The following is a 16,342-nucleotide window of genomic DNA, read 5'->3' as shown; positions in this document are numbered from 1 at the left end:
ATGGTATCTTACTACAAATGTTATACTATTACATGGTATTTTATTATTGGTTTTTCGTAGAGTGCCAACAGATTCTGCAGCGCTAGTATGCATGTTATCTTATTGCAAATGTGATACAATTACATGGTACACATGGTATCCTGTTGCAAACTTGAAACAATTATATGGTATCTTATTGCAAATGTGAAACTTTCATATGGTGTGCATGGTATCATTGCAAATGTGAAACTATTACAGGGTATACATGGTATCTTATTGCAAACGTGATATTATTACATGGTATGTATGGTATCTTATTGCAAACGAGAGACTATTACATAGTATGCATGCTATCCTATTGTAAATGTGATACTATTACATAATATGTATGGTATCTTATTGTAAATGTGATACTATGACATGGTATGCATGGTATCTTATTGCAAATGTGAAACTATTACATGTTATGCATGGTATTTGATTGCAAACGTGATACTATTAGATGATATATTATTGCAAATGTTATACTTTTATATGGTATGCATGATATCTTATTGCAAATGTGATACTATTACATTGTATTCATGGTATCTTATTGCAAACATGATACTATTACATGGTATGCATGGTATCCCATTGCAAATTTGAAACTATTACATGGTATTCATGATATCTTATTGCAAATATGATACTATTACATGGTATTCATGGTATCTGATTGCAAACGTTATACTATAACATGGTATGCATGGTATCTTATTGCAAATGTGAAACTATTACATGGTATGCATAGTATCTTATTGCAAACGTGAAACTTTTACATGGTATGTATGGTATCTTATTGTAAACGTGATACTATTACATGGTATGCATGATATCTTATTGTAAATTTAATACTATTACATTGGTATCTTATCGCAAACGTGATACTATTAGATGGTATGCATGGTATCTTATTGCAAACGTGAAACTATTAATTGGTATGCATGGTATCTTATTGCTAACGTGATACTATTACATGGAATACATGGTATCTTATTGCAAACGTGAAACTATTGCATGGTATGCATGGTATCTTTTTGCAAACATGATACTATTACATGGTATCTTATTGCAAACCTAATACTATTACATGGTATGCATGGTATCTTATTGCAAACATGAAACTATTGCATGGTATGCATGGTATCCTTTTGCAAACATGAAACTATTACAAGGTATGCATGGTAACTTATTGCAAACCTAATACTATTACATGGTATGTATGGTATCTTATTGCAAACCTCATACTATTATATGGTATGCATGGTATTTTATTGCAAATGTGACACTATTACATGGTATCCTATTGCAAACCTAATACTATTACATGATATGCATGGTATCGTATTGCAAACCTAATAGTATTACATGGTATCTTATTGCAAACATGATACTATTACATGGTATGGATGGTATCTTATTGTAAACATGATACTATTACATGGAGTCTTATCGCAAACGTGAAACTATTGCATGGTATGTATGGTATTGTATTGCAAACTTGATACTATTACATGGTATCTTATTGCAAACCAAATACTATTACATGATATGCATGGTATCGTATTGCAAACGTCACTATTACATATTATGGCCTCGCTTCCATTGAGTCGTAATTCAGTTTGCGTGCACTCGCAAACCGTTAAATATGCTGTCGAAAGCAATAGCGTTTAACGACTGTTTCCAATGGCGCGTTATACCTCAATATCGGCTGCCGGACTTCGGCTGCCGAAAAGATTTTCGCGTCCCATAGAAAGTAATAGAAGCCGTTAATCGATAAATTATACCAGGTTTCCATTGAAAGCGCTAACCGTTAATACACTGTCGGAGGCTGTCGATACATTGAGAAATATTACCCCCAGCTCAACTAGGTGTAAAGGAGGAAAAAAGAGCTTTTTGAGGCCTGTTTCTCATTGAAATAGCAAATCACAAAAATATTATGAGTGTTTCAATGTACAAATAACATTATATATGCTACATTTATTGGTCCTATGTATAGGAATATTTGCACCCATGTTGTCATAGAAATTTCAATATGTATGTGCATATAAAAATATATGCAAGCACCACAATTATGGAACGACCTCCCGCACACTTTCAAACCTTCCCCATGCCTAATATCCTTTAAGAGATCCCTCTCTACATATCTCAAAACAGAATGCACCTGTCATTGTTGATTATATATTTCCTACCGGTTCTATGTTAAATTTTTGTGCATATATGGTGTATTATTATTTTTTTTTATTTTATTGTACCCATTGTATCAATGCAATGTTTTGTGGACCCAGGACATACTTGAAAACCATAGAAATCTCAATGTATCTTTCCTGGTAAAATATTATAAAAATAAATAAAATATCTACCTATTCAAAATGAAACCTTTGCCCAGGGATGCTATATATAATCTCAATACATATAGAAAAATAATTCAAACGAAATAAGTTGTTTATCATGAAGATGAGTTTTATTATTACAGATTTACCCTCATTCAAATGTAATTTTCAATGTGAAAATCATATTTATTCAATACAAAACGATGACACATTAAAGTTATAATGTGTCATAGTACTAATATTTATAAAATATATGTAATGTCATGTCTGCTAAAGCAGATAATACATTTGCAATATTTAGACTATTAACCAAAATACATAAGTGCTTAATATGACATACTTCAAGAGATATGAAGTATTGTCTTTAACATGGAGTTATTGAAACAATTTAAAAGTGCATTGTGCATTGGTCCCAGGGAGAGTCTGTGTCTGTTCATATGATGTCAATTAAAATGTATTAATCACCTCTATATCATGGCAATCACATATATGTTGTGTATACACCAGTGCTTAAATATCATAAAGATACATTTATCTAATTATTCTAAATATTGAATAATAATCTTGACAAAAAGGAGTGCGTTAGTCATCATAGGTATATATTTCAGATATTACATTCCACATAGGACTATAATGAATGCAAGGTATTTGGCCATATCAACAGGAAGGAATATTTACTTTTCAACTCTTCTATAACTGTATAAGCCTTATTAGCTTCATCTGAAGGAGCAAACAACATATGCTTGTGGAATATAAATCATAACATTTACACATGTCACGTTGACCAATGTTAGATAGCATATACTGTATAAATTTCAGACACGTATCCCCAAGTATTCTTAAACGGCATAATATCCTCAATAAAAGGACACATACATTTATCAACAATTTACACCTGCATATTAATTGACATCATGTGAAATAAAAATGAATAAAGCTGTTAATGTTTTTGAAAATAAACAGCTATTAAAACAATTTTGAAATATATTTTCTAATTTTGATTAGAAAAATATATGCATATTTATGAGATGGAAATCACACTTAAGAAAGTGCTTCATAAAAAAATTAGATATTATATATCTTGAAAGAATTTAAAAAGAAAAATACTTCTTAATGCTTGCGGCGGGATTTGGCCTTTGGAGGAGAGGTACTTGGGATGGAAGTGTGGCGTCTTGGGCGACGCACACCAGCTGGCTGGGAGGCTAAAAGATGTGATTCAGGGTCCTGCAGGGAGATAACGGAGGATGCGAGTGAGGAGGGAGTTTGCGGCCTATCTGCAACCCTCTCCACTGCCTCTGCCAGGCGGACGAGTGCAGCATTATGTATGTCCATCTGGCTCTGTAGCCTCCTGAAATCCTGCTGCTGCTGGAGCCTAGTAAGTCTAAGCTCCCTGTGAATGAGCCTCAGTAGAGCATCCTGCTGGGACTGCGCGGGGATATTGGATTCCATGGGGGGCACTTGTGGCTGTATAGGTGTCTCCGGCACATATTCCTGGCTCTGTGTGAGGTTGTCGTCACTCAGTCTTGGGGACTGTGTGGGTGGCTCAATATCCAATTGAGGACAGACATTGGTGGGGGGTGGTGGTGATTGTTGTGGTGGTGGTAGTGGTGGCGGCATTTGTTGTGCCATGGGAGGGTGCTGAATGTGTTGTTGAGGTGGCATATAGTACATATGCTGCGGTGGAGGATGCATCTGCTGATGCTGTGGTGATGGAGGATGCATCTGCTGATGCTGTGGTGATGGAGGATGCATCTGCTGATGCTGTGGTGATGGAGGATGCATCTGCTGATGCTGTGGTGATGAAGGAGGCATCTGCCGATGCTGTGGTGGTGGAGGATGCATCTGATAATGCTGCGTTGGAGGATGCATCTGATAATGCTGCGTTGGAGGATGCATCTGATAATGCTGCGTTGGAGGATGCATCTGATAATGCTGCGTTGGAGGATGCATCTGATAATGCTGTGGTGGTGGAGGCTGCATCTGATGATATGTCCTCCCAGATGAATATGGGGATGGGCCAGGAACATTTTCAACCTCATAGGCCAGTGGCTGTTGCTCATCTCCTTCAAGTATGCTGAGGTAGGAGTATCCAGCTTCAATAACATCCCCCTCCTCCTCCTCACTGAATTCCGGAACATCACTGGCCTCCGGTCTTGTTGAGGACTCATACTCATGTTCCAATTCTGAAAAATAAATTGTAATTATAAATTAATCTGATGAAACATCTAACATTTGAAAATCAATTTTATAGATATAGTTTTATATATATATATATATATATATATATATATATATATATATATATATATATATATATATATATATATATATATATATATATATATATATATATATAATTTCTGTATGAACTTAAACATATTTAACCAGAGGTGTATATTTAAAGATTGTGCCTCTAAGCGACTCTTTGTATTACACATAGTCCATATATATGATATAGATAGAAAGAATTTAAATCTATACCCTTGCTTGTTTGAGCAGATAGCCACTCCAGAAATCAGGATGAATATATCCACTACAACTATGTTAAGATGCCATTAAAGGGGCAATGAAGTACAAATTAAACTTTCATGATTCAGACAGAGCATGCAAATTTAGTCAACATTTAATATTTTACTCCTATTATCATATTTTCTTCCTTCTCTTGGTATCTTTATTTGAGAAGCAAGAATGTAAAGCTTAAGAGCCAGACAATATTTGTTTCAGAACCTGGGTTGCTGTTGCTTATTGGGTGGCTAAATGTAGCCACCAATCACGAGCGCTAGCCAGGGTTCTGAACAAAAAATGCAAAGTCTCCATAGCTTACATTCCTACTTTTTCAGAAAAAGATACCAAGAGAACAAAGAAATATCTATAATAGTAGTACATTAGAGAGTTGCTTAAAATTGCTGCTCTATCTGAATCATGAAATAAAAAAATTGGGTTTACTATCACTTTAAGTTACTGTGCAAATTAGACTTTGAACCATGTAAAACATTACTTGTACTAATCCTACCTAGGTATGTTTTCCACTGATGCTTGAACACAATTGATTACTAAACATATATAATATATGAACATTCTATATTCTGTATTACACATGTGTATGATTACATTTATATTTTAAAAAACAAAGCCGATATATATTTCTGATGTTAACATATATTTGTTAGAAATAAAACATTTATTACATATGATATTTAATATTCACCTTCATGGACCTCTTCAGCTGGCACTGATGTGTCCATTGTCCCCTTACATCCGTAAACAGATTCATCTGAGATGACATTGGCCATCATCTCCTCCCATGACCTTAGGTGTATTCTCTTGCTAGGACCACCACCTGTCCCACGTGCATATTTGGCCTGCTGTGCCAGCTTAGCTTTGGTTTCCCTCCTGCAGTCATGATAGCGGTGTTTAATGCTGGCAATAGAACGATTACGTCCTAAGCAGCTGACTGCCACTCGAATCTCCTCCCACAGCTTATTCCGGACAGCCGGCCTCAGGTTAGGGTTCTCCAGCTGAGCTGCCCTCTCCAAGTATGCCTCAACAAGAGCCTCCTTCTCCTCCTCAGAGTACCTCTCCTCTCTAAGCCTGCCCTTCACACCTGAAGGGCCAGCAGACACAGACTCTCCCTCCTGTGACTGGGGACCAGCCCTCTCTACCTCCTCTGTCCCTGCAGGCTGTGACAGGCTACCACCAGCCCCACCCCCAGTTGCCACAGTCTGCCCCACTTTCCCTTTTCTTTTTGTGCCTAGCTGAGGCTGACTCCTCCTCACTCCTCCCACCTCCATTCCTCTTCCACCCTCTCTCCTTCCCTCCTCTGCCAGGGTTTGAGGAAGGACAAATCCTCCACCCAAACCTCGGCCCCTATTCCTGCCCATACTACTCCCTACTTCCCCCCTCCCCCTCCCTCTATCCACCCTCACCACTGCCCTCCCCCTAGCCACCCCCTTCCCAACTCCACTAGGCCTATCCATCCCTTTCTCCTTCCTCCCTAACTCTAACCTAACACTAAAGTCCCTAGCTTACCTAACTACACTAAGTCACCTAACTAAACCCTATATTAAATAGCCCCAAAACTAACTACCTAACCTATCTAGACCCTAACTATCTCTATTCTATATCCCTCAAAATAAAAATAAAATGTGGGGGTGAAAATAAACAAAGGGATGTAAATGAAAAAGGAAAAACTAAGGAGGATTAGAACAAAATTATAGAAAAATAATAAGGGATGCAAATTAAGAAAGGGGTGAGCTATATAGTCAAATGAAACCAAAAATATGGGATGTTAAAAAAAAAAAAAATAGGATGGGCAAAATGTATATATAAAAAAACAAGTTATATAGTGAGGAAGGGAAGGGTAGTCAAAGGGGGGATGGGAAGTGGAATAAGGGGATTAATGAAAGGAGTAATAAAGGAAGATGGGGATATGGGGGTTAATGAAAAAAAAAATGTGAATGTGTTTGTATGAAATAAAAGTGTGTATGTGTGTGTGTGTGTATTTGTGTGTATAAACTAATGTGTGTTAATTAACTAATGTATGGATGTGTGTGTGTGTGTTCCTAATATTATATGAGGCCTACAATAAGAATATATGGAAATCAAATATCAAACTCTCCACTAACTCTCAAACAACTCTCAAAAACCCAAAACTCCTACCAACGCAACTAGCTCCCGTGTCTTTCTCTCTAGAGGCGATCACAGGTAAAGAGCGCAGGCGCAAACCGTTATTCTTATAGACAGAGGTCGGGTTACCATGGCAATGCACTTGTTATGGCGCGCTTTTCGACAAATCCGACATCGGTTGGCAACGCAAACTTACGTACGGCCGAAAAGAGCGACTGCGCGCAACACGCTAATCTTTTCAATGGAAACCTGGTACTAAAATGGAGCCGTAAATTACCTTTAGCTGTCGTCCGCTTCGGTAGCTTACGGCTCCATTTTTAACGACTCAATGGAAGCGAGGCCTATGTATGTTATCTTATTGTAAACGTGATACTATTACATGGTATCTTATTGCAATTATACTATTGCATGGTATGCATGGTATCTTATTGCAAATGTGATACTAATATGTGGTATGCATGGTATCTTATTGCAAACGTGATACTATTACATGGTATGCATGGTATCTTATTGTAAATGTAATACTATTACATGGTATGCATGGTATCTTATTGCAAACGTTATACTATTACATGGTATGCATGGTATCTTATTGCAAATGTGATACTATTACATGGTATGCATAGTATCTTATTGAAAATGTGAAACTATTATGGAATTCATGGTATCTTATTTCAAACATGATACTATTACATGGTATGCATAGTATCTTATTGCAAATGTGATACTATTAGATGGTATCTTATTGCAAATCTGATACTATTACATGGTTTGCATGTTATCTTATTGCAAACGTTAACTGTCACATAGTATGCATGGTATCTTATTGCAAATGTGATACTATTACATGGTATACATGGTATCTTATTGCAAACATGAAACTATTGCATGGTATGCATGGTATCTTCTTGCAAACGTGATACTATAATATGGTATGCATGATATCTTATTGCAAACCTAATACTATTACATGTTATGTATTGTATCTTATTGCAAACCTAATACTATTACATGGTATCTTATTGCAAACATGATACTATTACATGGTATGGATGGTATCTTATTGTAAACATGATACCATTACATTACATGTTATGCACATTATTTCAAATGTGAAACTTTTACATGGTATGCATGGTATCTTATTGCAAACGTGAAACTATTACATGGTATGCATGGTATCTTATTGCAAAAGTAAACTATTACATGGTATGCATGGAATCTTATTGCAAACGTAAACTATTACATTGTATGCATGGTATCTTACTACAAATGTTATACTGTTACATGGTATTTTATTATTGGTTATTCGTAGAGTGCCAACAGATTCTGCAGCGCTAGTATGCATGTTATCTTATTGCAAATGTGATACAATTACATGGTATACATGGTATCCTGTTGCAAACTTGAAACAATTATATGGTATCTTATTGCAAATGTGAAACTTTTATATGGTGTGCATGGTATCGTTGCAAATGTGAAACTATTACAGGGTATACATGGTATCTTATTGCAAACGTGATATTATTACATGGTATGTATGGTATCTTATTGCAAACGAGAGACTATTACATAGTATGCATGCTATCCTATTGTAAATGTGATACTATTACATGATATGTATGGTATCTTATTGTAAATGTGATACTATGACATGGTATGCATGGTATCTTATTGCAAATGTGAAACTATTACATGTTATGCATGGTATTTGATTGCAAACGTGATACTATTAGATGATATATTATTGCAAATGTTATACTTTTATATGGTATGCATGATATCTTATTGCAAATGTGATACTATTACATTGTATTCATGGTATCTTATTGCAAACATGATACTATTACATGGTATGCATGGTATCCCATTGCAAATTTGAAACTATTACATGGTATTCATGATATCTTATTGCAAATATGATACTATTACATGGTATTCATGGTATCTGATTGCAAACGTTATACTATAACATGGTATGCATGGTATCTTATTGCAAATGTGAAACTATTACATGGTATGCATAGTATCTTATTGCAAACGTGAAACTTTTACATGGTATGTATGATATCATATTGTAAACGTGATACTATTACATGGTATGCATGATATCTTATTGTAAATTTAATACTATTACATGGTATCTTATCGCAAACGTGATACTATTAGATGGTATGCATGGTATCTTATTGCAAACGTGAAACTATTAATTGGTATGCATGGTATCTTATTGCTAACGTGATACTATTACATGGAATACATGGTATCTTATTGCAAACGTGAAACTATTGCATGGTATGCATGGTATCTTTTTGCAAACATGATACTATTACATGGTATCTTATTGCAAACCTAATACTATTACATGGTATGCATGGTATCTTATTGCAAACATGAAACTATTGCATGGTATGCATGGTATCCTTTTGCAAACATGAAACTATTACAAGGTATGCATGGTAACTTATTGCAAACCTAATACTATTACATGGTATGTATGGTATCTTATTGCAAACCTAATACTATTATATGGTATGCATGGTATTTTATTGCAAATGTGACACTATTACATGGTATCTTATTGCAAACCTAATACTATTACATGATATGCATGGTATCGTATTGCAAACCTAATAGTGTTACATGGTATCTTATTGCAAACATGATACTATTACATGGTATGGATGGTATCTTATTGTAAACATGATACTATTACATGGTATCTTATTGCAAACCAAATACTATTACATGATATGCATGGTATCGTATTGCAAACGTCACTATTACATATTATGCATGTTATCTTATTGTAAACGTGATACTATTACATGGTATCTTATTGCAATGATACTATTGCATGGTATGCATGGTATCTTATTGCAAATGTGATACTAATATGGAATTCATGGTATCTTATTTCAAACATGATACTATTACATGGTATGCATAGTATCTTATTGCAAATGTGATACTATTAGATGGTATCTTATTGCAAATCTGATACTATTACATGGTTTGCATGGTATCTTATTGCAAACGTTAACTGTCACATAGTATGCATGGTATCTTATTGCAAATGTGATACTATTACATGGTATACATGGTATCTTATTGCAAACATGAAACTATTGCATGGTATGCATGGTATCTTCTTGCAAACGTGATACTATAACATGGTATGCATGATATCTTATTGCAAACCTAATACTATTACATGTTATGTATTGTATCTTATTGCAAACCTAATACTATTACATGGTATCTTATTGCAAACATGATACTATTACATGGTATGGATGGTATCTTATTGTAAACATGATACCATTACATTGTGTCTTATCGCAAACGTGAAACTATTGCATGGTATGTATGTTATTGTATTGCAAACTTGATACTATTACATGGTATCTTATTGCAAACGTGAAACTATTAGATGGTATGCATGGTTTCTTATTGCCAACGAGAAACTATTACATGTTATGCACATTATTTCAAATGTGAAACTTTTACATGGTATGCATGGTATCTTATTGCAAACGTGAAACTATTACATGGTATGCATGGAATCTTATTGCAAACGTAAACTATTACATTGTATGCATGGTATCTTACTACAAATGTTATACTATTACATGGTATTTTATTATTGGTTATTCGTAGAGTGCCAACAGATTCTGCAGCGCTAGTATGCATGTTATCTTATAGCAAATGTGATACAATTACATGGTATACATGGTATCCTGTTTCAAACTTGAAACAATTATATGGTATCTTATTGCAAATGTGAAACTTTTATATGGTGTGCATGGTATCATTGCAAATGTGAAACTATTACATGGTATACATGGTATCTTATTGCAAACGTGATATTATTATATGGTATGTATGGTATCTTATTGCAAACGAGAGACTATTACATAGTATGCATGCTATCCTTTTGTAAATGTGATACTATTACATGATATGTATGGTATCTTATTGTAAATATGATACTATGAAATGGTATGCATGGTATCTTATTGCAAATGTGAAACTATTACATGTTATGCATGGTATTTGATTGCAAACGTGATACTATTAGATGATATATTATTGCAAATGTTATACTTTTATATGGTATGCATGATATCTTATTGCAAATGTGATACTATTACATTGTATTCATGGTATCTTATTGCAAACATGACACTATTACATGGTATGCATGGTATCCCATTGCAAATTTGAAACTATTACATGGTATTCATGATATCTTATTGCAAATATGATACTATTACATGGTATTCATGGTATCTGATTGCAAACGTTATACTATAACATGGTATGCATGGTATCTTATTGCAAATGTGAAACTATTACATGGTATGCATAGTATCTTATTGCAAACGTGAAACTTTTACATGGTATGTATGGTATCTTATTGTAAACGTAATACTATTACAAAGCATATATGATATCTTATTGTAAACGTGATACTATTACATGGTATGTATGATATCTTATTGTAAACGTGATACTATTACATGGTATGCATGATATCTTATTGTAAATTTAATACTATTACATGGTATCTTATCGCAAACGTGATACTATTAGATGGCATGCATGGTATCTTAATGCAAACGTGAAACTATTATTTGGTATGCATGGTATCTTATTGCTAACGTGATACTATTACATGGAATACATGGTATCTTATTGCAAACGTGAAACTATTGCATGGTATGCATGGTATCTTTTTGCAAACATGATACTATTACATGGTATCTTATTGCAAACCTAATACTATTACATGGTATGCATGGTATCTTATTGCAAACATGAAACTATTGCATGGTATGCATGGTATGCATGGTATCCTTTTGCAAACATGAAACTATTACAAGGTATGCATGGTAACTTATTGCAAACCTAATACTATTACATGGTATGTATGGTATCTTATTGCAAACCTAATACTATTATATGGTATGCATGGTTTTTTTATTGCAAATGTGACACTATTACATGGTATCTTATTGCAAACCTAATACAATTACATGATATGCATGGTATCGTATTGCAAACCTCACTATTACATATTATGCATGTTATCTTATTGTAAACGTGATACTATTACATTGTATCTTATTGCAATGATACTATTGCATGGTATGCATGGTATCTTATTGCAAATGTGATACTAATATGTGGTATGCATGGTATCTTATTGCAAACGTGATACTATTACATGGTATGCATGGTATCTTATTGCAAATGTAATAGTATTACATGGTATGCATGGTATCGTATGGCAAACTTTAAATTATTACATGGTATGCATGGTATCTTATTGCAAATGTGATACTATTATGGAATTCATGGTATGTTATTTCAAACTTGATACTATTAAATGGTATGCATCGTATGTTATTGCAAACATAATACTATTACATGGTATGCATGGTATCTTATTGCAAATGTAATACAATTACATGGTATACAAGTTATCTTATTGCAAATGTGATAATATTAGATGGTATCTTATTACAATCCTGATACTATTACATGGTATGCATGGTATTTTATTGCAAACTTGATACTATTAAATGGTATACATCATATGTTATTGCAAACATAATACTATTACATAGTATGCATGTATCTTATTGCAAACCTGATACTATTACATGGTATGCATGGTATCTTATTGCAAATGTAATACGATTACATGGTATGCAAGTTATCTTATTGCAAATGTGATACTATTAGATGGTATCGTATTGCAAATCTGATACTATTACATGGTTTGCATGGTATCTTATTGCAAACGTTAACTGTCACATAGTATGCATGGTATCTTATTGCAAATGTGATACTATTACATGGTATACATGGTATCTTATTGCAAACATGAAACTATTGCATGGTATGCATGGTATCTTCTTGCAAACGTGATACTATAACATGGTATGCATGATATTTTATTGCAAACCTAATACTGTTACATGTTATGTATTGTATCTTATTGCAAACCTAATACTATTACATGGTATCTTATTGCAAACATGATACTATTACATGGTATGGATGGTATCTTATTGTAAACATGATACTATTACATGGTGTCTTATCGCAAACGTGAAACTATTGCATGGTATGTATGGTATTGTATTGCAAACTTGATACTATTACATGGTATCTTATTCCAAACGTGAAACTATTAGATGGTATGCATGGTATCTTATTGCCAACGAGAAACTATTACATGTTATGCACATGATTTCAAATGTGAAACTTTTACATGGTATCTTATTGCAAACGTGAAACTATTACATGGTATGCATGGTATCTTATTGCAAAAGTAAACTATTACATGGTATGCATGGAATCTTATTGCAAACGTAAACTATTACATTGTATGCATGGTATCTTACTACAAACGTTATACTATTACATGGTATTTTATTATTGGTTATTCGTAGAGTGCCAACAGATTCTGCAGCGCTAGTATGCATGATATCTTATTGCAAACGTGATACAATTACATGGTACACGTGGTATCCTGTTGCAAACTTGAAACAATTATATGGTATCTTACTGCAAATGTGAAACTATTACATGGTGTGCATTGTATCATTGCAAATGTGAAACTATTACATGGTATGCATGGTATCTTATTGCAAATGTAAAACTATTACATGTTATGCATGGTATCTGATTGCAAACGTGATACTATTAGATGATTTATTATTGCAAATGTTATACTTTTATATGGTATGCATGATATCTTATTGCAAATGTGATACTATTACATTGTATTCATGGTATCTTATTGCAAACATGATACTATTACATGGTATGCATGGTATCCCATTGCAAATTTGAAACTATTACATGGTATTCATGATATCTTATTGCAAATATGATACTATTACATGGTATTCATGGTATCTGATTGCAAACGTTATACTATAACATGGTATGCATGGTATCTTATTGCAAATGTGAAACTATTACATGGTATGCATAGTATCTTATTGCAAACGTGAAACTTTTACCTGGTATGTATGGTATCTTATTGTAAACGTAATACTATTACATGGTATGTATGATATCTTATTGTAAACGTGATACTATTACATGGTATGCATGATATCTTATTGTAAATTTAATACTATTACATGGTATCTTATCGCAAACATGATACTATTAGATGGTATGCATGGTATCTTATTGCAAACGTGAAACTATTATTTTGTATGCATGGTATCTTATTGCTAACGTGATACTATTACATGGAATACATGGTATCTTATTGCAAACGTGAAACTATTGCATGGTATGCATGGTATCTTTTTGCAAACATGATACTATTACATGGTATCTTATTGCAAACCTAATACTATTACATGGTATGCATGGTATCTTATTGCAAACATGAAACTATTGCATGGTATGCATGGTATCCTTTTGCAAACATGAAACTATTACAAGATATGCATGGTAACTTATTGCAAACCTAATACTATTACATGGTATATATGGTATCTTATTGCAAACCTAATACTATTATATGGTATGCATGGTATTTTATTGCAAATGTGACACTATTACATGGTATCTTATTGCAAACCTAATACTATTACATTATATGCATGGTTTCGTATTGCAAACGTCACTATTACATATTATGCATGTTATCTTACTGTAAACGTGATACTATTACATGGTATCTTATTGCAATGATACTATTGCATGGTATGCATGGTATCTTATTGCAAATGTGATACTAATATGTGGTATGCATGGTATCTTATTGCAAACATGATACTATTACATGGTATGCATGGTATCTTATTGCAAATGTAATACTATTACATGGTATGCATGGTATCGTATGGCAAACTTTAAATTATTACATGGTATGCATGGTATCTTATTGCAAATGTGATACTATTACCTGGTATGCATAGTATCTTATTGAAAATGTGAAACTATTATGGAATTCATGGTATCTTATTTCAAACATGATACTATTACATAGTATGCATAGTATCTTATTGCAAATGTGAAACTTTTACATGGTATACATTGTATCTTATTGCAAATCTGGTACTATTACATGGTATGTATGGTATCTTATTGCAAATGAGAGACTATTACATGATATGCATGATATCTCATTGTAAATGTAAATATATTACATGGTATGCATTGTATCTTATTGCAAATGTGAAACTATTACATGGTATACATAGTATCTTATTGCAAATCTGATACTATTAGATGGTATCTTATTACAATCCTGATACTATTACATGGTATGCATGGTATTTTATTGCAAACTTGATACTATTAAATGGTATGCATTGTATGTTATTGCAAACATAATACTATTACATAGTATGCATGTATCTTATTGCAAACCTGATACTATTACATGGTATGCATGGTATCTTATTGCAAATGTAATACGATTACATGGTATGCAAGTTAGATGGTATCTTATTACAATCCTGATACTATTACATGGTATGCATGGTATTTTATTGCAAACTTGATACTATTACATGGTATGCATGGTATCTTATTGGAAATGTGATACTATTAGATGGTATCTTATTGCAAATCTGATACTATTACATGGTTTGCCTGGTATCTTATTGCAAACGTTAACTGTCACATAGTATGCATGGTATCTTATTGCAAATGTGATACTATTGCATGGTATGCATGGTATCTTCTTGCAAACGTGATACTATAACATGGTATGCATGATATCTTATTGCAAACCTAATACTATTACATGTTATGTATTGTATCTTATTGCAAACCTAATACTATTACATGGTATCTTATTGCAAACATGATACTATTACATGGTATGGATGGTATCTTATTGTAAACATGATACTATTACATGGTGTCTTATCGCAAACGTGAAACTATTGCATGGTATGTATGGTATTGTATTGTAAACTTGATACTATTACATGGTATCTTATTGCAAACCTAATACTATTACATGATATGCATAGTATCGTATTGCAAACGTCACTATTACATATTATGCATGTTATCTTATTGTAAATGTGATTCTATTACATGGTATCTTATTGCAATGATACTATTGCATGGTATCTTATTGCAAATGTGATACTAATATGTGGTATGCATGGTATCTTATTGCAAACGTGATACTATTACATGGTATGCATGGTATCATATTGTAAATGTAATACTATTACATGGTATGCACGGTATCTTATTGCAAACGTCAAATTATTACATGGTATGCATGGTATCTTATTGAAAACGTGATACTATTACATGGTATGCATGGTATCTTATTGCAAATGTAATACTATTACATGGTATGC

Source organism: Bombina bombina, chromosome 5 (assembly GCF_027579735.1).
Source record: "Bombina bombina isolate aBomBom1 chromosome 5, aBomBom1.pri, whole genome shotgun sequence".
Classification (NCBI taxonomy): Eukaryota; Metazoa; Chordata; class Amphibia; order Anura; family Bombinatoridae; genus Bombina; species Bombina bombina.
Note: the sequence above shows the minus strand (reverse complement) of the source record.